The sequence below is a fragment of the Phyllobates terribilis genome, unplaced genomic scaffold, assembly GCF_046119375.1.
Source record: "Phyllobates terribilis strain yellow unplaced genomic scaffold, ASM4611937v1 Scaffold_98__1_contigs__length_5973952, whole genome shotgun sequence".
Lineage (NCBI taxonomy): Eukaryota > Metazoa > Chordata > Amphibia > Anura > Dendrobatidae > Phyllobates > Phyllobates terribilis.
The window spans coordinates 5571011-5598270 of record NW_027362858.1 but is presented as its reverse complement, the minus strand read 5'-3'; the positions used below and the strand labels follow the sequence as shown (position 1 = coordinate 5598270).

At 44.6% G+C, this 27260-nt stretch overlaps 1 protein-coding gene and 1 pseudogene across 1 annotated transcript in view; one reads left to right on the top strand and one right to left on the bottom strand.

Annotated features, from left to right (window-relative positions):
- The window catches only part of LOC141198611 (uncharacterized), a 174035-nt gene that overhangs the window by 134752 nt on the left and 12023 nt on the right, over positions 1-27260 (top strand). The gene's annotated exons all lie outside the window — the stretch shown is intronic.
- The window catches only part of LOC141198566 (uncharacterized), a 34373-nt pseudogene that overhangs the window by 3930 nt on the left and 3183 nt on the right, over positions 1-27260 (bottom strand).

The following is a 27260-nucleotide window of genomic DNA, read 5'->3' as shown; positions in this document are numbered from 1 at the left end:
GCCACGCACAGCTTAGAGATATATCATGGCACAGGTGTAATGTTTTTTATGTAGTCTATCACAATCCTGTATGAAGTTAGTTGGTTTTAAAATAAAGTGTAAAGTCAGGATAAAGGGAAACTCTGTTGTTATTGTACAGAAATTCACACTTGTTCCTCACTGCACATTAAATGTTGTCGATCATAAAAGTGAAGTTTGGCCAGAAAGACTGGACCAGGTCTTGTAGGTACCATATGAGCACATTCAGCAGCACAGAAGGGAGAGAAGGGAGATTCATCCAATAAGATATCAGGATTCTAGGAAGCCAACAGAGGGTAGGTGGATCCTCCAGGTTGTAAATTCTATAGAAAAGGGCTTTCAATGCCCAAAGTCATTCGAACAGTTTTGGGTGAAGGAGAATGTTGTGGTCAAGAGGTAAAATGGTGATCACATGATTGTGATACGGCCGGACTACACCACCGATAAAGCAGCCACAGCCGGTGACTGAGGAGAATCGGTGACTTCTCTGCATTTAGTGGTTACTACTCACCTGGATGGTTATCGGTAGGAATCTCCTCTTTACACCGCTCATCACTCCTCACATATGTTTCTGTAGTATTAATATAGGTCAGATCTTCACCCTGAAACAAATATTGTAAAAGTCACAGACAGATGGAGAAGTCACATCTATGATCAGCTCTAATCCTGACATCTCCACCGTTCTCACTACACGAGTATAAAACATATAATACTGGTGGATAAAACAAGACTGAACACAAGACCTTTACAGCCGTCTACACATCATAGGGGAGATCTCATGACACCATCTCTCCATCTACCTGATGATCCCGAGGAACACTGGGATCTTCTTGTTTACAGTCCTGTGGAAGAAGAGGACGGGGACATCTCTCTGGTGTTGTCCTCTTACTGGATAGATCTGGAGGAAACACATACAGGGACTGAATTCATTCTTTACATACAGATAATTATAGGCCGTGTGTATTTAGTCCTATCTATTACCTGGTGATGTGAGGGGCTGGGGAACCTCCATCTTGATGTCCTTGTACAGATATTTGTGTTCTTCTATATACTCCCACTCCTCCATGGAGAAATAAACAGCGACATCCTGACACCTTATAGGAACCTGACACATACAATGATACCGTCATCCCCCCAATCCCTTCATAGCGTTACTGTCTAATGTCCCAGCATTCCCAGCAGTGTCACCTCTCCAGTCAGCAGCTCAATCATCTTGTAGATGAGCTCTAGGATCTTCTGGTCATTGATGTCCTCATGTATCAGGGGGTGAGATGGAGGCCTCGTGATTGGGCTCAGGGGTCTTCCCCATCCCTCAGACACAGGGTCCTGACAGCGCTCACTAGAGGTCTTCTTCACTACTGTATAATCCTGGTTATGGAGAGACACATTAATAAATCTCACTCCAGACATTTCCAGAGTCCTCACCTTTCCAGTTCTGTCCATCTGTTATTCCCATAGATAAGAATGATGTAATGTGATGTCATCAGAATCTCTCACCTCTCCAGTAATCCGGAAGAGGATCTCTAGGGTGAGGTGTAATATTCTCTCCGCCATCTTGTCTCTATCCATATCCATCTTTGATGGGAGAATCAGGAAAATTCTCTTACATAGAAGATCTTCACTGAGAGGATCTGATATTGACCTGAACAAGAAGAAAATGAGCCGATGGAACATCATAAAAATCCTGGAGATAATAAGGGAAACATGAGGAGATTTATTATTTTACAGTATTTAGTTTTCTGCTTTACATCTAGTAATAAAACCTATATATTTTAGGCCACAAACAAAAATCAGTTTCTTCCTCGGAGTCTGGAGCTGAACACGTTTCTCAAAGACTCATCTTCCATAACGCTAATTCTCGTCCCATTTACCGACACTGGAATCGGCATTAGCAATACTGCAGGAGATATTCATTACATGTAACATGAGAAATAACTACTTCATGATGAGGACGACACGTTCATCATCTACTACGGCTCTAGAAAGATATTTGGCCAGAGTCCATCATTGACTACATCTCCACCGGTCGTCTATATGAATGTTTCCCGTCTTCCCCGGACTGTAATCTTATGTCACGTTAGATCTCATGTCTGATTCACACACAGAAGTTTGATGCTTTTATATATAATTTCACAAGCCCCTACATATAATAAACTTAAGTGCCTTTCATGTGGCACTAAAGAGTGTTTACCCGAATAAATAAATGAAAAAAAACACACTTGGGGTCCCCCACTATTTTTCATAACCAGGCAAGGTGAAGCAGACAGCTGCGGGCTGATATCAGGCTCAGAAGGATCCTGGTTATTGACCCTTTCCAGCCTGAAAATACGCGCTTTGCCCACCTCTTCTCTATTGCCCTGGTGCGGTGGCAATTGGGGTAATGATAGTTGAGGTTGATGTCAGCTGTGAATTGTCAAAAAACACATTTGGCATCAAGCCCTGGGGTTAGTAATGGAGAAAAAAATACACAGACATAAAAAAAAAAATTATTTGAAGAAAGACTCCCCGACACTCTTCCTGGTTCACCAATTTATTTTTGAAAAAAAAAAAAACATGCAGGTCCGACGTAGTCCATGGCATTCCCATAACGATCCCCGAATCCAACATCCAAAGGCTATGGAGCCTTGTTCAGAGGACGACGCTCTATAGGTCGTAGCAGCAGCCACTCCGGGGCCCACTGCGTTCCACAAGACCTGGCGGCTCTGATGAGCAGTGACCTCAGTAACTACACCGCTCATCAGAGTCACCAAGTCCTCTGTATAATAACCCCATGTAGTGCCCCAGTGTCTAATGGCCCCATATAGCGCACCATACTATAATGTGCCCCACAGTATCATGACCCCATATAGTGAACTATAGTATAATACCCCCCCATATAGTGCCCCAGTGTCTAATGCCCCCGACATATAGTGCCCCAGTGTCTAATGCCCCCCCCAAATAGTGCCCCAGTGTCTAATGCCCCCCCCAAATAGTGCCCCAGTGTCTAATGGCCCCATACAGTGGCCCACAGTCTAATGGCCCCATACAGTGGCCCACAGTCTAATGGTCCCATACAGTGGCCCACAGTCTAATGGCCCCATACAGTGGCCCACAGAATAATGGCCCCATACAGTGGCCCACAGAATAATGTGCCCCACAGTATCATGGCCCCATATAGTGAACTATAGTATAATGTCTTCCCCATATAGTGCCACCACAGTATAATGGTCCCATGTAGTGCATCCTGGTATATGGCCCGTGACATTACTAATAGATGGGGGCACAGGTGACATTACTAAATATATGGGGGCACACAGGGGACATTACTAATATATGGGGGCACACAGGGGACATTACTAATATATGGGGGCACACAGGGGACATTACTAATATATGGGGGCACACAGGAGGACATTACTAATATATGGGGGCACACAGGCGACATTACTAATATATGGGGGCACACAGGCGACATTACTAATATATGGGGGCACACAGGGGACATTACTAATATATGGGGGCACACAGGGGACATTACTAATATATGGGGGCACACAGGCGACATTACTAATATATGGGGGCACACAGGCGACATTACTAATATATGGGGGCACACAGGCGACATTACTAATATATGGGGGCACACAGGCGACATTACTAATATATGGGGGCACACAGGAGACATTACTAATATATGGGGGCACACAGGAGACATTACTAATATATGGGGGCACACAGGAGACATTACTAATATATGGGGGCACACAGGGGACATTACTAATATATGAGTGCACACAGGGGACATTACTAATATATGGGGGCACACAGGGGACATTACTAATATATGGGGGCACACAGGGGACATTACTAATATAGGGGGGCACACAGGGGACATTACTAATATAGGGGGGCACACAGGGGACATTACTAATATAGGGGGGCACACAGGGGACATTACTAATATAGGGGGGCACACAGGAGGACATTACTAATATAGGGGGGCACACAGGGGACATTACTAATATATGGGGGCACACAGGGGACATTACTAATATATGGGGGCACACAGGGGACATTACTAATATATGGGGGCACACAGGGGACATTACTAATATATGGGGGCACACAGGGGACATTACTAATATATGAGGGCACACAGGGGACATTACTAATATATGGGGGCACACAGGCGACATTACTAATATATGGGGGCACACAGGCGACATTACTAATATATGGGGGCACACAGGGGACATTACTAATATATGGGGGCACACAGGGGACATTACTAATATATGGGGGCACACAGGGGACATTACTGATATATGGGGGCACACAGGGGACATTACTGATATATGGGGGCACACAGGGGACATTACTGATATATGGGGGCACACAGGGGACATTACTGATATATGGGGGCACACAGGGGACATTACTGATATATGGGGGCACACAGGGGACATTACTGATATATGGGGGCACACAGCTGACATTACTAATATATGGGGGCACACAGGTGACATTACTAATATATGGGGGCACACAGGGGAAATTACTAATATATGGGGGCACACAGGTGACATTACTAATATATGGGGGCACACAGGCGACATTACTAATATATGGGGGCACACAGGGGACGTTACTAATATATGGGGGCACACAGGGGACATTACTAATATATGGGGGCACACAGGGGACATTACTAATATATGGGGGCACACAGGGGACGTTACTAATATATGGGGGCACACAGGGGACATTACTGATATATGGGGCACACAGGTGACATTACTAATATATGGGGGCACACAGGGGACGTTACTAATATATGGGGGCACACAGGGGACATTACTAATATATGGGGGCACACAGGGGACATTACTAATATATGGGGGCACACAGGGGACGTTACTAATATATGGGGGCACACAGGGGACGTTACTAATATATGGGGCACACAGGTGACATTACTAATATATGGGGGCACACAGGAGACATTACTAATATATGGGGGCACACAGGGGACATTACTAATATATGGGGGCACACAGGAGACATTACTGATATATGGGGGCACACAGGAGACATTACTGATATATGGGGGCACACAGGGGACATTACTAATATATGGGGGCACACAGGGGACATTACTAATATATGGGGGCACACAGGGGACGTTACTAATATATGGGGGCACACAGGAGACATTACTGATATATGGGGGCACACAGGGGACGTTACTAATATATGGGGGCACACAGGGGACATTACTAATATATGGGGGCACACAGGGGACATTACTAATATATGGGGGCACACAGGAGACATTACTGATATATGGGGGCACACAGGGGACGTTACTAATATATGGGGGCACACAGGGGACATTACTGATATATGGGGCACACAGGTGACATTACTAATATATGGGGGCACACAGGAGACATTACTGATATATGGGGGCACACAGGGGACATTACTAATATATGGGGGCACACAGGAGACATTACTGATATATGGGGGCACACAGGGGACATTACTGATATATGGGGGCACACAGGGGACATTACTGATATATGGGGCACACAGGGGACATTACTGATATATGGGGCACACAGGAGGAGTTGTGGCCGCTGCAGGTGAATAGGGGAATATTATCATGTGGAGTCACAGGGGTAGAAGGGAGAATTATTACAGTGGCCGGTACAGAGGGGAGGACATTACTGTCTGGAGGACAGGAGGAAACCGCAATCACTGCACACACAGATAGGAATCGCAGGTGTGAATAAGGACTATAGTGAGTGCGATAATAATGTGCACAGTGCTGCGGAGTATGGCGGCGATATAGAAGGAAGAGGAAGAAATAATCCGCATAGAGAATAACGAGGAGTCTCCACATACCTCCACCTGCAGAGCCGCCACCACATATATGGCTGCTCTGTGCGCACAGGACCTGTGATGAGGTCACAGGAGGGGAGGAGTCAGGGGTCACATGATCAGGGGCCTCAGTGGATGCAGGACTCTGCTGTGCTGGTTGTCATGGTGCTGGATGAGCTGAAGTTTATGTGTGGGGTCAGGAGGGGTTTACAGTGTGGATGTAGCAGAGCCGCGTGTGTACGAGGTGTACGGAGCAGAGCCGTGTGTGTACGAGGCGTACGGAGCAGAACCGCGTGTGTACGAGGTGTACGGAGCAGAGCCGCGCGTGTACGAGGTGTACGGAGCAGAGCCGCGTGTGTACGAGGTGTACGGAGCAGAACCGCGTGTGTACGAGGTGTACGGAGCAGAACCGCGTGTGTACGAGGTGTACAGAGCAGAGCCGCGAGTGTACGAGGTGTACGGAGCGGAGCCGCGTGTGTACGAGGTGTACGGAGCAGAGCCGCGTGTGTACGAGGTGTACGGAGCAGAGCCGCGTGTGTACGAGGTGTACGGAGCAGAGCCGTGTGTGTACGAGGTGTACGGAGCAGAGCCGTGTGTGTACGAGGTGTACGGAGCGGAGCCGCGTGTGTACGAGGTGTACGGAGCAGAGCCGCGTGTGTACGAGGTGTACGGAGCAGAGCCGCGTGTGTACGAGGTGTACGGAGCAGAGCCGCGTGTGTACGAGGTGTACGGAGCAGAGCCGCGTGTGTACGAGGTGTACGGAGCGGAGCCGCGTGTGTACGAGGTGTACGGAGCGGAGCCGCGCGTGTACGAGGTGTACGGAGCGGAGCCGCGTGTGTACGAGGCGTACGGAGCGGAGCCGCGTGTGTACGAGGTGTACGGAGCGGAGCCGCGCGTGTACGAGGCGTACGGAGCGGAGCCGCGCGTGTACGAGGCGTACGGAGCGGAGCCGCGCGTGTACGAGGCGTACGGAGCGGAGCCGCGTGTGAACGAGGCGTACGGAGCGGAGCCGCGTGTGTACGAGGTGTACGGAGCGGAGCCGCGTGTGTACGAGGTGTACGGAGCGGAGCCGCGTGTGTACGAGGTGTACGGAGCGGAGCCGCGTGTGTACGAGGTGTACGGAGCGGAGCCGCGTGTGTACGAGGTGTACGGAGCGGAGCCGCGTGTGTACGAGGCGTACGGAGCGGAGCCGCGTGTGTACGAGGCGTACGGAGCGGAGCCGCGTGTGTACGAGGCGTACGGAGCGGAGCCGCGTGTGTACGAGGCGTACGGAGCGGAGCCGCGCGTGTACGAGGTGTACGGAGCGGAGCCGCGTGTGAACGAGGTGTACGGAGCGGAGCCGCGTGTGTACGAGGTGTACGGAGCGGAGCCGCGTGTGTACGAGGTGTACGGAGCGGAGCCGCGTGTGTACGAGGTGTACGGAGCGGAGCCGCGTGTGTACGAGGTGTACGGAGCGGAGCCGCGTGTGTACGAGGTGTACGGAGCGGAGCCGCGTGTGTACGAGGTGTACGGAGCGGAGCCGCGTGTGTACGAGGTGTACGGAGCGGAGCCGCGTGTGTACGAGGTGTACGGAGCAGAGCCGCGTGTGTAGGAGGTGTACGGAGCAGAGCCGCGTGTGTACGAGGTGTACGGAGCAGAGCCGCGTGTGTACGAGGTGTACGGAGCAGAGCCGCGTGTGTACGAGGTGTACGGAGCAGAGCCGCGTGTGTACGAGGTGTACGGAGCAGAGCCGCGTGTGTACGAGGTGTACGGAGCGGAGCCGCGTGTGTACGAGGTGTACGGAGCGGAGCCGCGTGTGTACGAGGTGTACGGAGCGGAGCCGCGTGTGTGCGAGGTGTACGGAGCGGAGCCGCATGTACGAGGTGTATGGAAGCAACACAAGTTTTTTCTACACAGTTCTTCTTCACAAGGGAGTTTGAATAGCTCCTCTGATAATATCTACAGGACTTACAAGCAGCAGATAAGGACATGGTGGGAAATTGCGAGTTTTGAAACTTATTTTCAGAGGAGAATCGTATATGGGGGTGTGAGAATCCCAGTCCTTCCTGATGCACATAGAGATGATGAGGCGTTTATGAAAGGTTGGGAAGATCTCCTGACAGCTCCTTACGGATGATTAATCACCTTCTCGAATATGAGAAGAACCTGTTACTGATGAATCAAAAATTAGAGAAAGAGATGAGAGAAATTGAACAGTTTGCTTCACAGCCTGATTTCGTGAATTTGGAGTTAAAATTACAAAAAAATCTTGAAATATTTAATAGGGACATCAAAGAAAGGAAGCATGGGAAGTTTATATGAGATCTGAAAGACTTCGAGACTGGAGAGGTATAGAAAAATAAATGTAGTGAGCAAAGATCAACAAGACCCAGGTTTACTGACCTTTCGCGTACTGATCTATCGGAGTCTGATAGCGCTGTCAGTGAGGGAGATTTTAGGTTAGGAATGAAGAGAAAGAGCCGATATAAAAGGAATCGGAGACAAAGGAAATTGTCCTTCTCTAAATCATTGGGGGGACAATTTGTGGAACAATTCAAAATTGTTTTCCAGAATCCCCCTCTCCTGCTTATTTTCATCTCCATTAACCACTATGAGAACAGAACCAGTAACTCAGGGAGTGGAAAACTCAGCCCACTATACCTGCTGTGTTTGGAAATATGATGTCAACGGGAACACCAATTGTCCCCCAAATGTCAGTAGCGACAGCTTTACCTGCAACCCCCATGACTATGGCAACAACAATGCCATCAATAGGCGCCACTGGACAGACTTTCCCTTTTTTAGGGAACAAATAATAGACATAGAAAGTAATAATAGGTCTCTCGGTAATGATGATAATTTACAGATTTTCACTTAGTGACATACAGATAGGACTTCTAAGGAAAGGGCTGTCATTTACTCCAACCCCAAGGTTTGATCTCTTTGTATGGACGAAGGATGTCAACTTATTCACCCGTAAACTGGCCTTGCATAAATATCATGCAATTAACCCCTTAATGACCAGAGCATTTTCCATTTTTGCATTTTCGTTTTTTGCTCCCCTTGTTCCCAGAGCCATAGCGTTTTTATTTTTCTGTCAATATGGTCGTGTGAGGGCTTATTTTTTGTGGGACAAGTTGTACTTTTGCACGCCATCGCTGGTTTTATCATATCATGTACTGGAAAACGGGGAAAAAAATCCAATTACGGTGAAATTGCAAAAAAAGTGCAATACCACAGTTTTTTTTTTACCACGTTCACTGAATGCTAAAACTGACCTGCCATTATTATTCTCCAGGTCATGACAAGTTCGTAGACACCAAACATATATAGGTTCTTTTTTATTTACGTGGTGAAAAAAAATCCAAAGTTTGCTAAAAAAAAGTCTCCATTTTCCGAGACCCGTAGCGTCTCCATTTTTCATGATCTGGGGCCGTATCTACCATTTTGGGGTAGATCCGATGTTTTGATCGATTGTTATTGCATTTTATTGCAATGTTGCGGCGACCAAAAAAACTTAATTTTGGAGTTTAGAATTTTTTTTCTCGTTACGCCATTTACCGATCAAATTAATTATTTTTTTAGATTGATAGATCGGGCTATTCTGAATGCGACTATACCAAATATGTGTATGTGTTTTTTTTATTGTTTTATATTTAATGGGGCGAAAGGGGGGTGATTTAAACTTTTATATATTTTTTATTTTTTTAATATTTTTTGCATGCTTCAATAGTCCATGGGAGACTAGAAGCTGCACTTGCCTGATCGGCTCTGCTTCATACAGGCGATGAACAGATCATCTGTATGTAGCAGAGATGCTCACTGGCTATGAGCGCTGACCACTGGGCGGCACTCATAGTAATCTTTACATGACAACCACAGGGGTCTGCTGCAGACCCTAGGTTGTCATGCCAACCCATTGGTGACCCGCGATCATGTGACGGCATGACTGATGGGCGGGGCTAATGCCGCACTTCCAGCGCGGCGATGTTAAATGCCGCTGTCAGAGATTGACAGCGGCATTTAACTGGTTAACAGCCGCGGGTGACATGTTGCGGGCACATTTCAGCTGTATAGATCAGCTGACATGTGCCCGGTTCAGGCACTGAGCCCGCACTAAACCGGGGGTACTGACATGGTGCATATTAGTTCGTACCACGTCGGTAAGGGGTTAAATCATTAGAACCCATATTGATGAAGGAGAAGGAGGAAGAGGCAATACATTAGAAGACCTGGGAAATTACTCAATGACTTCTGACTCACCCAGTCCTCCTTTTTCAAATTTAAGATCTAAGAGCAAAAATATCCCACCTGTTGCACAATATCACTACATAGATACAGTACAGACCAAAAGTTTGGACACACCTGATTTAAAGATTTTTCTATATTTTCATGACTATGAAAATTGTACATTCACACTGAAGGCATCAAAACTATGAATTAACACATGTGGAATTATATACTTAACAAAAAAGTGTGAAACAACTGAAAATATGTCTTATATTCTAGGTTCTTCAAAGTAGCCACCTTTTGCTTTGATGACTGCTTTGCGCACTCTTGGCATTCTCTTGATGAGCTTCAAGAGGTAGTCACCGGAAATGGTTTTCACTTCACAGGTGTGCCCTGTCAGGTTTAATAAGTGGGATTTCTTGCCTTATAAATGGGGTTGGGATCATCAGTTGTGTTGTGCAGAAGTCTGGTGGATACACAGCTGATAGTCCTACTGAATAGACTGTTAGAATTTGTATTATGGCAAGAAAAAAGCAGCTAAGTAAAGAAAGACGAGTGGCCATCATTACTTTAAGAAATGAAGGTCAGTCACTCTGAAAAATTGGGAGAACTTTGAAAGTGTCCCCAAGTGCAGTTGCAAAATCCATCAAGTGCTACAAAGAAACTGACTCACATGAGGACCGCCCCAGGAAAGGAAGACCAAGAGTCACCTCTGCTTCTGAGGATAAGTTTATCCGAGTCACCAGCCTCAGAAATCGCAGGTTAACAGCAGATCAGATTAGAGACCAGATCAATGCCACACAGAGTTCTAGCAGCAGACACATCTCTTCAACAACTGTTAAGAGGAGACTTTGTGTAGCAGGCCTTCATAGTAAAATAGCTGCTAGGAAACCACTGCTAAGGACAGGCAACAAGCAGAAGAGACTTGATTGGGCTAAAGAACACAAGGAATGGACATTAGACCAGTGGAAATCTGTGCTTTGGTCTGATGAGTCCAAATTTGAGATCTTTGGTTCCAACCACCGTGTCTTTGTGCGACGCAGAAAAGGTGAACGGATGGACTCTACATGCCTGGTTCCCACCGTGAAGCATGGAGGAGGACGTGTGATGGTGTGGGGGTGCTTTGCTGGTGACACTGTTGGGGATTTATTCAAAATTGAAGCCATACTGAACCAGCATGGCTACCACAGCATCTTGCATCGGCATGCTATTCCATCCGGTTTGCGTTTAGTTGGACCATCATTTATTTTTCAACAGGACAATGACCCCAAACAGATCAAAGAGCCTCGGCACTTAATCGTCCTTTTGCAAGAGAAAATTTATTGACTTTGTGAAATAAATCTGCACACAGAAATAACACCAAAACGTTTCGGTCTTAGCGACCTTCAGTTGACTGTAGAAAATAGGACAATGTCATAGACAATTAGATACAGAACGATATAAATATCATTTCTAGATGACATAGTGAAAAAACAGCATATCATAAGTAGTGAAACAGAAATCCTTCCCATTATATTATACAAGTGTGCACAGTAATGCATAAGCGAAATATATAGCACATAGATACACAGTATACTTTTCCATAATATGTAGGGAAATCATAAAGGAGGGGGGGGGGGAGAAGAAGGACAGGGAGAAGGGGACAAAGGTATGGAGCACATAGGTATGGGGGGAAGGGGAAGAAAAAACAACACAAGACAGCTGGCAGAAGTGGGCACATACCGGGTAATTCTGCGAGAGATGTGAGCAACAAGTGGGTCCCAATAGGGCTGCCTACAGGTGAGAAGGTGAAAGAAATCAGAGGCAAGGACCTCACAGAGTGAGCCAGAAAGGCGTGCTGTGCCAAAGGTTACCTGCTGAGAAGCGCGTGGGGGCATGGACATCACAACGCGGTCTCCACCGTTAGTTGGAGTAACCATAAGTGCAGAGAGGGAGGTTAATAAAGGGTCTAAAATGCAAAAGACGCGCGAATCCGAAACGCCGGACCGCGCATACCGGAAGTGCCATACTACGCAACCGGAAATGACGTTTGCGGGTCACCGTCTGCGTTCCACAGAGGGAGAGCGCAAACCGGAAGTTCCGGTTTGAAGCGAACAGGAAGTGATGAAAGCCGGTGCGTTCCATGAAGGGATCACTTGCGTTCCAGGACGATGTACATAGCCAGGGGAGGGAAACAACGAGAGGTATAGATGGAAAACGAAGGGGAGGTGGGAGAGGACCACAGTACAAGGTGAATCTGCAACAAAAGAGACATAAGTTAGAGCGCACACGCGAACTTACATAAACACGCCAGTCATCACTTCCTGTTCGCTTCAAACCGGAACTTCCGGTTTGCGCTCTCCCTCTGTGGAACGCAGACGGTGACCCGCAAACGTCATTTCCGGTTGCGTAGTATGGCACTTCCGGTATGCGCGGTCCGGCGTTTCAGATTCGCGCGTCTTTTGCATTTTAGACCCTTTATTAACCTCGCTCTCTGCACTTATGGTTACTCCAACTAGCGGTGGAGACCGCGTTGTGATGTCCATGCCCCCACGCGCTTCTCAGCAGGTAGCCTTTGGCACAGCACGCCTTTCTGGGGCACTCTGTGAGGTCCTTGCCTCTGATTTCTGTCACCTTCTCACCTGTAGGCATCCCTATTGGGACCCACTTGTTGCTCACATCTCTCGCAGAATTACCCGGTATGTGCCCACTTCTGCCAGCTGTCTTGTGTTCTGTTTTTTCTTCCCCTTCCCCCCATACCTATGTGCTCCATACCTTTGTCCCCTTCTCCCTGTCCTTCTTCTTCCACCCCCCACCCCCCCCCCCCTCCCTCCTTTGTGATTTCCCTACATATTATGGAAAAGTATACTGTGTATCTATGTGCTATATATTTCGCTTATGCATTACTGTGCACACTTGTATAATATAATGGGAAGGATTTCTGTTTCACTACTTATGATATGCTGTTTTTTCACTATGTCATCTAGAAATGATATTTATATCGTTCTGTATCTAATTGTCTATGACATTGTCCTATTTTCTACAGTCAACTGAAGAAGGTCGCTAAGACCGAAACGTTTTGGTGTTATTTCTGTGTGCAGATTTATTTCACAAAGTCAATAAATTTTCTCTTGCAAAAGGACGATTAAGTGCCGAGGCTCTTTGATCTGATATACCAGGGTTCGGCCCCTACTCGTGCACACTCATAGGGAGTGCAGTGATTTATATCTTTATTTAATGACCCCAAACACACCTCCAGGCTGTGTAAGGGCTATTTGACCAAGAAGGAGAGTGATGGGGTGCTACGCCAGATGACCTGGCCTCCACAGTCACCAGACCTGAACTAAATCGAGATGGTTTGGGGTGAGCTGGACCACAGAGTGAAGGCAAAAGGGCTAACAAGTGCTAAGCATCTCTGGGAACTCCTTCAAGATTGTTGGAAGACCATTTCCGGTGACTACTTCTTGAAGCTCATCAAGAGAATGCCAAGAGTGTGCAAAGCAGTCATCAAAGCAAAAGGTGGCTACTTTGAAGAACCTAGAATATAAGACATATTTTCAGTTGTTTCACACTTTTTTGTTAACTATATAATTCCACATGTGTTAATTCACAGTTTTGATGTCTTCAGTGTGAATGTACAATTTTCATAGTCATGAAAATACAGAAAAATCTTTAAATGAGGTGTGTCCAAACTTTTGGTCTGTACTGTATATGATAGATAATAGATAGATAAATGATAAATAGATAACAGATAGATGATAGATAATAGATAGATATATGGTTAGATGATAGATAAATAGATAGATGATACGAGGGTCAGTCAATAAGTAATGCCTCCTATTTTTTTTTCTCCTTAAATAAGGTAGTTATGTTAAATATTCGAATTTGGCACAATTCCTCAAACCCTCTTCTCCAATCCACAGCAATTGCAACTTCCTGCACCAACAGGTGGCAGGACTGTATCCGTTTGCAAAATGGCTGACATCGATGTTCGTATTAGACAACGTTCTGTGATTGAATTCTTGCATGCAGAAGGTGAAACGCCCATTCGAATTCATGAGAGACTGAAAAATGTGTCCGGTGATGCAGCAGTGGATGTCAGTACTGTTAGACGATGGGTTCGTCGCTGTAACACAGCTGAAGGGCCATCACCGTTGGCTGACAAAATGCGGATTGGCAGGCCAGTAACTGCAGTGACTCCAAGCAACATTCAGCAAGTCGATGACACCATTCGTGGTGACCGCCGGGTGACTGCAGATGAATTGTGTGGCATTATCTGCCTCAGTAACGGCAGTGTGATGAAAATTATTGGACAACTGGGATACAGAAAAGTTTGTGCACGGTGGGTCCCAAGAATGCTTTTTACCATGCTGGAATACATGTCCTTGTTAAACGGTGGACCAAGACTGTGGAAGTGGATGGAGATTATATTGAAAAGTGACAAATTAATCGTTAATGTTGTGGTTTTCAACCTCTGTAATTGCATTTGAATTTCTTGCCAATTAAAAGGAGAAAAAAAATAGGAGGCATTACTTATTGACTGACCCTCATAGATAAATAATAGATAGACGATAGATAATAGATAGATAATAGATAATAAATATATGATAAATACATAGTTGATAGAGAGATAATAGATCGATGATAGGTAATAGATAGATGACAGATAGATAGATGATAGGTAATAGATGATAAATAGATGATAAGTAATAGATGATAAATAGATATAGATGATAGCTGATAGGTAATAGATGATAAATAGATAGATGATAGATAGATAATAGAGAAATGATAAATAGATGATAGATTATAGATAGATATATGGATAGATATATGATAGATAATAGATGATAAATAGATAGATGATAGATAAATAATAAATAGATAATTGATAGATAATAGATAAATGATTAATAGATAGATAGATAATAGATAGGTGATAGATAGATAATAGATGATTGATAGATAGATGATAGATAATAGATGGATGATAGATAGATAATAGATAGATGATAGATAATAGATAGATAATAGATGATAGATAGATAATAGATAGATAATAGATAGATAATAGATAGATGATAGATAGATAATAGATAGATAATAGATAGATGATAGATAGATAATAGATAGATAATAGATAGATAATAGATAGATGATAGATAGATAATAGATAGATGATAGATAGATGATAGATAATACATAGATGATAGATAATAAATAGATGATAGATAGATAATAGATAGATGATAGATAGATAATAGATAGATAATAGATAGATGATAGATAGATAATAGATGATAGATAGATAGATAATAGATAAGGTACTCCGGTCTCTTCCTCATGGACTGGTGACACCTAAGATGTCTGACAGCAGCTCGCTGGTGACATCATTATTTCTCTTCGTTAGCCATTAAAGACATCAGACCTCCAGGATCATCTTGTTTCCCACTGAGAACAATCTGTAATTATCTGCAAACTGGGGGCATACAGACCCCACCCATAATCCAGCAAAGCAGAGTCCTGCACCCACTGAGGCCCCTGATCATGTGACCCCTGACTCCTCCCCTCCTGTGACCTCATCACAGGTCCTGTGCGCACAGAACAGCCATATAAGTGGTGGCGACTCTGCAGGTGGAGGTATGTGGAGATTCCCCATTACTCTCTATCGGGATATTCCTCTCCCTTCTATATCGCCTCCATACTCCGCAGCGCTGTACACACATTATTATCACCGTTGAGCTTGAGGAAGCGAGAGGAGAAGGAGGCGGATATGGCTGATGGACACTCCGGGACTCTGGACAGCAGAGAGGTGACGTCTGGGCCAGAGAGGTAGATCTGGGTGTCATCAGCGTACAGATGGTGCTGGAAGCCATGGGATTTATGAGCTGTCACAGGCCAAGGGTATAGATGAAGAAGAGTAGGGTTCCTAGGACAGAGCCTCTCCAACAGAGAGGGTGGGCTGAGGAGGTAGTGTGGGAGTGGGAGACGCTGAATGTGCAGCTGGAAAGGTATGAGTCTTTCTAGGATGGGGCGAGGTCTTTTGACACCAAAGGAAGAGAGGATCTGTAGTAGGAAGCAGTGGTCAACTGTGTCGAAGGCAGAGGACAGACTAGAAGGAGGAGTATGGAGAATTGTCTGTTAGCTTTGGCTGTAAGTCATTAGCAATTTTGGTCAGGGCAGTTTCAGTGGAATGATGGGGGCTGAAGCCGGATTGTAGGTTGTCGAAGAGCAAGTTAGATGAGAGATGGGAAGAAAGTTTAGTGTGTACATGTTGCTGAAGGAGTTTGGAAGCGAATGGTAGCAGCGATATGGGGCGATAGTTTGACATAGCGGGCGGGTCGAGGGATGGTTTTTTGAGGGCAGGCATGATTGTGGCATGTTTGAAAGCAGAAAGGAAGGTACCAGAATATTGATAGGTAGAAGAGGTGGGTTAGGGCCGGGATAAGTGGGGTAGTGAGGTTGGGGAGGAGGTGGGATGGGGTCGAGTGCACAAGTGGTGAGGTGTGATTTGTAGAGGAGGCGAGTAAGCTGTCCTTCAATGATGTTGGAGAGGGAGGTAATAGGAAAAGGGAATTGGTCTGGTACACGAAGGGGTTGTGGTGGTGGGAAAATAAAGACTTGCCTTAATTGGTAGATCTTTATTTTGAAGTGTGTGGCAAAGTCCTCAGCATGATGTGGCCATCTCATAATTATTCCTGTCTGTCCTCAGGCTAAAGCTCATTATAACTTTGAGCATCACAATGTGCCCTGGACTAACAGCAGAGAGGAGTATCATAGAAGAGGATTCCCCTTTCAGTGTTCTGTACACAATCTACAAGTCTGTGTAACAAATACTACAATCAGCATTACTCACCTTCCCCTGCTCCAGCGCCGGCTCTCTGCTGCTGCTCGGGTCTTCTTTATAGGCTGCAGTGGTGATGTCATGTCTTTAGCGTGTGTGACAACTGCAGCCAGTCACTGAGCTCAACGAGTCATACTGAATAAATAGTCATCAGTTCTGAGATCAGTGGTTGACTGCAGCGGTCTAATGCGCTACATCTATGATGTCACCTGGGCTGAAAATTTAGTATCTAACAATTTTTTCGTGTCGCCATTTTCTGAGACCTGTAACTATTTTCATTCTTCCATCGATGGTCCGGTTTCAATGATTATTTCTTGTTTTCTTCGCTTTTGCTGATACAATTTTGGAGGAAATATGACATTTTAATAGCTTTTTATTACATTTTTATGTGGAATTGAAGTGATCAAAAAACATTATTCCTAGTGTTTCAATTTATACCACATGGGAAAAAATATTTCAAAATGTTATTAATTCAGGCAGTTACGTGCATGGCAATACCGAATAATGTTTTCAATGTATTACATTTTGCTATTTACTTTGGGGGGAGGGGAATGATATAAACATTTATTGTTTGTGTGTTTTTTTAATATTTTGTCTTTTTCATATATATATTTTTCATTACTCTCCTTAGTTGTCCTGCTCATTTGTCCCCACTTCCACATAGTGCTATAACCATCTATAGTGCCCTATAAAGTAATAGCCCCCCTCTCATTGCCGTATACAGTAATGATCCTCATCTTTGTTACCCCCATAGTTTTAGTGCCCCACAGCCCACACCACTAATAGGTTTCTTCTCCTCTTTTGCTGTATTCTACAGGATATGGCTGTAATCATTTATTTATTGTAACTCCTGAGCGTGCACTGCACCCTGCTAGGTGCAACCATGCCAGTATTTCTTTTTGTATTACCATAAAAAAAACAGTGCACCCCTAATACACATTAACATAACTGAGAGATTTAAACTTGCTTATAACATATCATAATCACAATGGAGATAAGCTTCAGATTATTGCCCAACTATTTTCACTTTTTGGCTTTGTCAAGGTGAGATGTGGAATCCACGATCTATGGATTGAGGGATGATTCCTGAACATTACATCCATAGCTTATAGCAGTTGAGAATAAAAAATAGTTTTCTTGATCACTTTGAAACATACACTGTCTGCGCAATTATTAGGCAAGTGAATATTTTGACCATATGATCATTTTTATGCAAATTTTACAAATGCAAGCTATATAAACATTTCTTATTGGATGAAGTACTGTATTTTTCGGACTATAAGACGCACCTTTTTTCCTCCAAAATTTTGGAGATAAGTCGGAGGTGCGTCTTAAAGTCCGATATACATAAATACTGTAGCTGTGAGGGAAGCGACAGTGAGAGTGGCGAAGTAGTGGGGCACAGGAGGCAGCAGCCGCCTGCTGCAGCCTAGCTGTGCCCGCTACTAAAGAAAATGAATATTCACTGCTCCCCACGCCCAGTGAATATCCCATGGGTGTGGTGAATATTAATGGACTTTGATAGCGGGCATGTTGACAACCGAGCACAGCAGGAGCCGTGCTACGGCTACAGCGTGCGCGCTATTGGGGAGAATGAAGGTCACTGCTCCCCACGCACGCAGTCCCAGCGTGGGGAGCAGTGACTATTCCGGCACAGAGCGGAACACAGCGCTGGAGGAGAGAGGAGGTGAGTATGATTGTTTATTTTTTCTGTGCAGCGTGATGGAGATCAGGGGGTGCCAAGCATACCAGGATGTGGGGGCCATACATACAGGGATGAAGGGGGCCATGCATGCAAGGATAAAGGGGGCCATGCATACAGGGATGAGGCATAAGGGGGGCCATGCATACAGGGATGAGGCATGAGCGGGGCCATACATACAGAGATGAAGAGGTCCATACATACAGGGATGAAGGGGGCCATACACACAGGGATGACGAGTGCCATACATACCAGGAAGAGGAATGAAGGTACCGTACATATGAAGAAGAGGGATGAAGGTGCCATACATAGTAACATAGTTTGTAAAGCCGAATAAAGACTTGCGTCCATCAAGTTCGACCTGTTAGTTCTGTAATTGCTAAAGTTGATCCAGAGGAGGGCAAAAACCCCAAATGATTTGGCCAATCTTCATCTGAGGAAAAATTCCCTCCCGACTCTGAAACCAGCAGTCAGAATAAATCCCTGTATCAACCTACTATTTTATTTTATTTTTAAGTATATGCTGAAATCTGCCTGGTATCTAGAAATGCATCCAGTCCCCGCTTGAACTGGTGTAGTGAATCTGACATTACCGTCTCCTCACTCAGTGAATTCCATATTCTCACTGCTCTTACCGTAAAGAACCCCTTCCTATGCTGGTGCTGAAACCTTTCCTCTTCCAGTCTTAGTGAGTGCCCTCTTGTTACCGTAATATCCCTCCTTTTGAACAAATCCCGGGCAAGATCTCTATACTGTCCCCTAACATATTTGTACACATTTATTATGTCCCCCCTCAACCTTCTCTTTTCCAGGCTGAATAGTCCTAGTTTTGCCAACCTCTCTGGGTATTGCAGTCCCTCCATTCCCTTTATTAATTTTGTTGCCCTCCTTTGTACCTTTTCAAGCTCATTTATATCCTTTCTATATATTGGGGCCCATAACTGAGCACAGTATTCCAAGTGTGGTCTGACCAGTGCTTTGTACAGTGGAAGAACAATGTTCTCCTCCTTTGCAGCTATACCTCTTCTGATACATCCCATTACCCTGTTTGCCCTTACAGCAGCCGCCTGACTTTGGGCACTCCAATTTAGTTTGCTATCAATCAAGATGCCCAAGTCCTTCTCCATCTCTGAATTCCCCAATGATTTCCCATTCAGTGAGTACTGGTGACTTCCATTTTTCCTTCCCATATGTATGACCTTACATTTCTCCTCGTTAAACCTCATTTGCCATTTAATGCTCCACCTACCCAGCTTATCCAAATCCCTCTGTAGGTCTGCACTGTCCTCTTTTGTATTAATTGTTTTACATAACTTTGTGTCATCTGCAAATATTGATATTTTACTATTTATCCCGTTGACTATGTCATTAATAAAGATATTAAATAACATTGGGCCTAGTACAGACCCCTGTGGTACCCCACTAGTGACGCTTACCCAATCTGAGTATATTCCATTTATAACCACCCTCTGCCTTCTATCCTTTAGCCAGTTAGCTACCCACTTGCAGACATTTTCCCCCAGCCCCATCATTCTCATTTTGTATACCAACCTATTATGTGGCACGCTATCGAACGCTTTTGAGAAGTCGAGATACACGACATCCACTGGTTCCCCCTGATCTACTCGAGAGCTAACCTCCTCGTAGAAGTCAATCAGGTTTGTTTGGCAGGAGAGATTCCTCATGAATCCATGTTGGTTCGGGGTTAATAGATTATTAGCATCAAGATGCTCCGTAATTGCCTCATTAATGAAGCCTTCAAAAATTTTGCCCACAACGGACGTCAGACTCACCGGCCGATAGTTTCCGGCGTCACTTTTCGCTCCCTTTTTGAATATTGGCACTACATTCGCCTGTCGCCAATCAAGTGGCACAGACCCAGTCTCAACAGAGTCCTTAAATATAAGATATAACGGTCTGTCTATCACATTACTTAGTTCCCTTAGTACCCGTGGGTGTATGCCATCAGGTCCTGGTGATTTGTTTATTTTAATGTTACTGAGGCGTTTCTGTACCCCAGCTTGGGTTAGATTTGTCATACTTAGTGGAGGATTAAGTTTGTCACTTCTCATTTCGCCTGTTAGTTCTTTTTCCTTTGTGAAAGTTGACGAAAAAAATTTATTTAATAGATTAGCTTTATCCTCATCTTTCTCTATGATTTTGCCTTCATCACTTTTTATCGGTCCAATATTATCCGATTTAATCCTTTTACTATTTATATACGTAAAGAACAGTTTGGGATTTGATCTACTTTCCCTAGCAATACGTCTCTCTGTTTCCTCCTTCGCTATTTTTATTTGTTTTTTGCAGGTTCTCGTTTTTTCCTTGTAACACATTAGTGCCTCCTTACTGTTTTCCTGTTTTAATCTCTTGAATGCCTCTTTTTTGCTATTTAACGCCCCTTTTACGTTCTTGTTCAACCATATTGGTTTCCTCTTATTTCTTGTCCTTTTATTCCCATACGGTATATACCTCTCGCACTGAGTATTCAGAATTCTTTTGAAGGTTTCCCATTTACTATTCGTATTCCTTTGATTAAGAACTTTGTCCCAGTCAATAAGTTGAAGGTTTTCTTTCAGCTGATCAAACTTCGCCCTCCTAAAGTTTAATGTTTTGTTGTTCCTTTATTGACAACCCTACTGAAGGGCATTTTGAAATTGATAATATTATGATCGCTATTACCTAGGTGCCCCCCTATCTGTACCTCAGTTATTCTATCAGGCCTATTAGTCAATATTAAGTCCAACACGGCCTTCCCTCTCGTTGGTTCCTGCACTAGTTGGGAGAGATAATTATCCTTAGTATTTGTCAAGAACCTTTTTCCTTTCTGAGATCTACAGGTTTCTGTTTCCCAGTCAATATCCGGATAGTTGAAATCCCCCATTACAATCACCTCATTATGTTTTGCTACTTTGTCTATTTGTCCTAATAGCAGTTTCTCATTCTCCTCTGTTATATTGGGTGGCTTATAGCAGACCCCCAGTAATATTTTATTATTATTTTTTGCCCCCTCTATCTCTACCCACATGGACTCGACCCACTCTTCTCCCTCTCCTATATCTTCCCTTAGTCTGGGCTTTAGACGTGACTTTACATATAAGCAGACTCCTCCGCCCTTCCCCTGTTTCCGGTCCCTTCTAAATAAACTATAATCTGTTAAATTTACCGCCCAGTCGTAGCTATCGTCTAGCCAAGTCTCTGTTATACCTACGATGTCATACCTCTCCTCCGATATAAGCGCCCGCAGCTCATCCGCCTTATTGGTCAGGCTTCTTGCGTTGGTCAGCATGCAAGATAAAACTTTGGGGTTATTTAGCATCCTATTCTTCTCTAACGATCTAACTGTACTATCCCCACCCCCTCTCCACCCTCATTATATTCACTTCTCCCCTTCCCCCTTGCTTGCCTCACATCCCACCTATTTCCTTGGTTTCCCCCCCCCCGTCTCTAGTTTAAAAACTCCTCCAACCTATTAGCCATCTTCTTCCCCAGCACCGCTGCACCCTCCCCATTGAGGTGCAGCCCGTCCCTACGGTAGAGCCTGTAGCCGACAGCGAAGTCGGCCCAGTTCTCCATGAACCCAAACCCTTCTGCCTTGCACCAACTCTTTAGCCACTTATTCACCTCCCTAACCTCCCATTGGCGCTCCTGTGTGGCTCGCGGGATTGGTAGTATTTCTGAGAAAACTACCTTGGAGGTCCTTGCCCTAAGCTTCCTACCTAGATCCCTGAAATCATTTTTAAGGACCCTCCATCTACCACTCACTTTGTCATTGGTGTCAATGTGGACCATGACCGCTGGGTCTTCGCCAGCCCCACCCAGTAACCTGTCAACCCGATCCGCGATGTGCCGGACTCGAGCGCCAGGGAGGCAGCACACCGTTCGGCGATCCCGGTCTTTGTGACAGATTGCCCTGTCTGTCCCCCTAATAATAGAGTCACCCACTACCAGGACCTGTCTAGCCTGCCCTACACTTCCCCCCTCCCCCTCATTACTGGAGCATACACTCCCCCGGCAGTCAGAGGATCTGTCGTGCTCCAATAATGCCGGTTCTGAACCAGCCTTCCTATACTTCTTCCCTCTATCCCTCCTAACTGTTATCCAGCTCCCTGCCTGTTCAGCCTGCGCTTCCCCACTAAGCTCCACCCCCAGTGTTGACCCATTGAGTGTCTGCTCGGTGAGCAGCAAACTCCGTTCCATGTTGTCGATGCTCCTCAGTACCGCTATCTGAGCACTTAGATCCAGGATTTGGGCTTCCAAGTGCACGATATGCTCACATCTCTCGCAGCAGTATGGATCCCTGAGCGGTAGCTCAGGGAATGCATACATTGCGCAAGATGTACACTGCACGGCTCCGGCCAACATGGACGTCATTCTAAATATGGGGATACAGTCAGTATATATGTACAAGTACAAAACACAATTATTTATATATAGGTGTATGGACGGGGATCAATTAGGGATGTGCAAGTGTATCGATTAGATATCGGCGCGGGATCAGTTAAGTATGGACGGGGGATCAATTAAGTATCAATTAAGTATGGACGGGGGATCAGCTGAGTGGGTCAGGTGGATTAATTAAGTATGGACGGTGTGTCAATTAACTATGGACTGGGATCAATAAGTATGAACTGGGGAAATAATTAATTGTGGACTAGGGAATCAATCAATTAATTATGGACAGGGGGTTTAATTAAATAGGATGGGGGGTAAAGCAAATAAATAGGTATGGACGGTGGGTCAATTAACTAAGGACTGGGGATCAATAAGTATCAATAATATCAATAAATATGGACTGGGGAAATAATTAATTGTGGTCTGGGGAATCAATCAATTAATTATGGACAGGGGTTAATTAAATATGGTGGGGGATAAGGCAAATAGATAGGGACTGGGGATGAGTAAAAGTGGACAAGGGGAATCTATTAAATAGGACAAGTGGGATCAATCAATTATGGGCTGGGGGGTCAATCATTTAAATGTGGTCAGGGGGATCACTTTAATATGGACGGGGGGTGGTCGGGGATCAATTAAATGAGGACGGGGGGTCAATTTAATGTGGTCAGAGGGATCAGTTAAATATGGACGGGGGTGTTCAGGGGAATCAATTTAAATATGGACGGGGGGGTAATCAATTAAATATGGACTAGGGAATACAATACAATTACAATACAGATACAAATACAATACAGTACAGTACACACTTGGGTTCAGTAGGGCCGCTTATCGCGGCCTCCTGCCCCTCACTCACCTCCTCTAGGGACGCTGCACGCTATCACAGCGCGCTTTTCCCTCCGGTCGCCTCTTACGGTCCTCCTCATCACCTCCTGGTCACCACCACCTGGCACCCTCCGCTGGCCGGCACTGCACGCTGCCACAGCGCTCTCTTGCGCTCGTCCCTCCGGTCGCCTCCTACTGGTCCTCCCGGTCCGCTCGGTCACCTCCGCCTGGCTCTCCTCCCTTCCCAGGAGCTCTCTCCACACACAGCACAACTCTTGCAGCACACGGCAGGCTCCGCCTCCACCACTTCCTGTCAGGCCTCCTCCTGTCATGCCAGGATGGGTGTGAGGGGGGCCATACATACCAGAATGAAGGGTGCCATACATACCAGGAAGAGGGAAGAGGGGGCCATGCATATCAGGATGGGGATGAGGGCCACATATAACAGTGAAAAGGGGTCATATATACCAGGATGGGGCATATTAACAGAATTAGGGGACAATACCCCTATAACAGTGTCAGCAGTAGACTCCCTCCCCCTTAACAGGGCATCATGACCACATTTTTGGCTTAAATTTTTTTTTCTATTTTCCTCCTCTAAAACCTAGGTGCATCTGATGGTCCGGTGCGTCTTATAGTCTGAAAAATAAAGTAGATCGGGTGATGTGTATTTGTGTAATGAGGGGTGTGTGGCCTATGGATATTGACACCCTTTATCAGGGGGGGGGGGAATTATTGGACAGCTTCTTGTCCTCAGACAAAATGGGCCAAAAAGAGTTTTAACTGACTCTAAAAAGTCAAAAATGGTTAAAAGTCTTACAGAGGGATGCAACACTCCTTAAATTGCTCAGATATTGGGGAGTGACCACAGAAACTTCAAAAGTCTACAGGGTTGCAAAAAATATATACAGAATAACATTAACTGCAAAAGATTTCAGAAGACTCAAATGTGAAGCGACCAGGAAGATATTATCCTCCAGTGCTGTCGTATTCCAGAATCGCAGCCTCCCTGGAGGCCCAGAAGAACTAGGTGTTCAGTGCTCAGAGACAAGGCCGAGGCTGAATATCAATCACCACCAACAAGACACAAGTGCAAACATCAAGACTTAACCAAAAGAAAGCTGAAAAAAGATTTTTTTTAAAGGTTTTATGGACTGATGAGAGTGACTCTCAACGGAGCAGATGGATGGGCCCATGGCTGGATCATTAATGGGCACAGACCTAGACTTCAACTCAGACGCCAGCGAGATGGAGTTGGGCAATGCTATGGGCTGGTATTATTACAGATGAGCTAGTTGGACTTTTTTTAATTGAATATGGACTCAAAATCAAATCCCAAACCTACTGCAAGTTTTTAGATGACGCTTTCTTTAAACAGAGGTACAGAAAAAATCTGCATCTTTAAAAAAAAAAAAACAGCAGGATTGTTCTGCGGGAGAATGCTCAATGGCAGCATCAAAGTCTTCACTGCTCAGTACCCGGAAAGGCCTTAAAGATGAAAGAGTAATGACATGACCTTTTCCTCACTGGACCTAAACCTTCCGGAGAACTTTTGAGCTTTTCTTAAACTCGATATTTAAGGTGAAGGAGAACAGTCCCCTCTTTGATAAGTGTCGGGGGGCTGTGCCTGGTGCTGCCCACAAAGATGATCGTCAACAGATTAAGAAACTAATGGACTCCATGGATGGATGGCTTATCACTGGTGTTGAGAAGAATGGTGGCTATATTGGTCACTGATAAATTTTTGTTAAATGTCAGAAATGTATTTTTGGACATTGAGTTGTTTGGGTCTTATTCTCAATATACCAGATGAAAATAAACAGTTAAGATGGAAAATTTAAATTTTTCATATAGTTGCATAATAACTCTGGAAACAGAGATATTCTCCTTAGACAGCACCTCACTTTTACTTTCTTAAATATTCAGGTTTATTACTCTGTGGATTGACCGACAGCACTGGAGATGTTAACTAATAAAAATAATCATCAAAAATACAAATTATCTAATAATCGTGCACACAGTGTAGAGTAGGCGGTGGAGATAGAAGACGTCTTCTTTCTAGAACTTATCATGGAGTGGTGAGATGTATACAAATAAACCATTAACATATTTTATTGGCTGTACAAAGACTGTTGCATTCTTTATATTGTTATATTACTGAATTATTTTATAACTTCCATAATCCCAACTGATAGCACATCGGTATCTCTGTGTGATCTGAAGATGTATGTAGAGCTCTACCACATTATTGCTTTATACTGGCATCACAATGCTATTCATGTTTTTTATTACACAGAATTTTATATATTTTACACCAACTCATCTTCAATCCACTCAGATTCCCACAATATGAGATAGTAATAATTTATCTATATAATTTTCCTAGAGAAGAATGGATAGAGACAGAAAGAAGATGGTAGAGAGGATATTACGCCTCACCCTAGAGATCCTCTTCCGGCTTACTGGAGAGGTGAGAGATTCTGATGACGTCACATTACATCATTCTTATCTATGGGAATAACAGATGGACAGAACTGGAGAGGTGAGGACTCTAGAAATGTCTGGAGTGAGATTTATTAATGTGTCTCTCCATAACCAGGATTACACAGTAGTGAAGAAGACCTCTAGTGAGCGCTGCCAGGCCCCTGTATCTGAGGGATGGAGAAGACCCCTGAGCCCAATCACAGGACCTCCACCTCATCCCCTGATACATGAGGACATCAATGACCAGAAGATCCTAGAACTCATTTACAAGATGATTGAGCTGCTGACTGGAGAGGTGACACTACTGGGAATGCTGGGACATTATACAGTAACGCTATGAAGGGATCGGGGGGATGACCTTATCATTGTATGTGTCAGGTTCCTATAAGGTGTCAGGACGTCACTGTCTATTTCTCCATGGAGGAGTGGGAGTATTTAGAAGGACACAAAGATCTGTACAAGGACATCATGATGGAGGTTACCCAGCCCCTCACATCACCAGGTAATAGACAGGAATAAATAAAATTATTCGGAAGAAAAAGACTCAGGATATATAACCATGCACACCCAATGTTGGAAAAGTGAAAAAAAATCTTTATTATATGATTACATTTAGACAACAAAAGAAAAAATTTTTTTAAAAGCATTTAAAACAGACAAAAACATGTGCAATCTTCATATGGGGGAATTCATGATAATATGCATAAAAATAGCAATAAACCCCACTATGTTATGTGCCACAGGTATATTTTACATCACTTATATAACATTCGATTAATGTAGACCAACTAAGCAACCCTGGTATAAATAGCACAGCACAACCAGTCAAAATATGTGTTTATGACAAAGCAAACCCCCCTAAATAATATAAGTGAATCAAGGAATGAGTAGGAGAGATGGTCTATTGGCAATGGGGGCCCATATTTTAGAGGTATTGGCCAG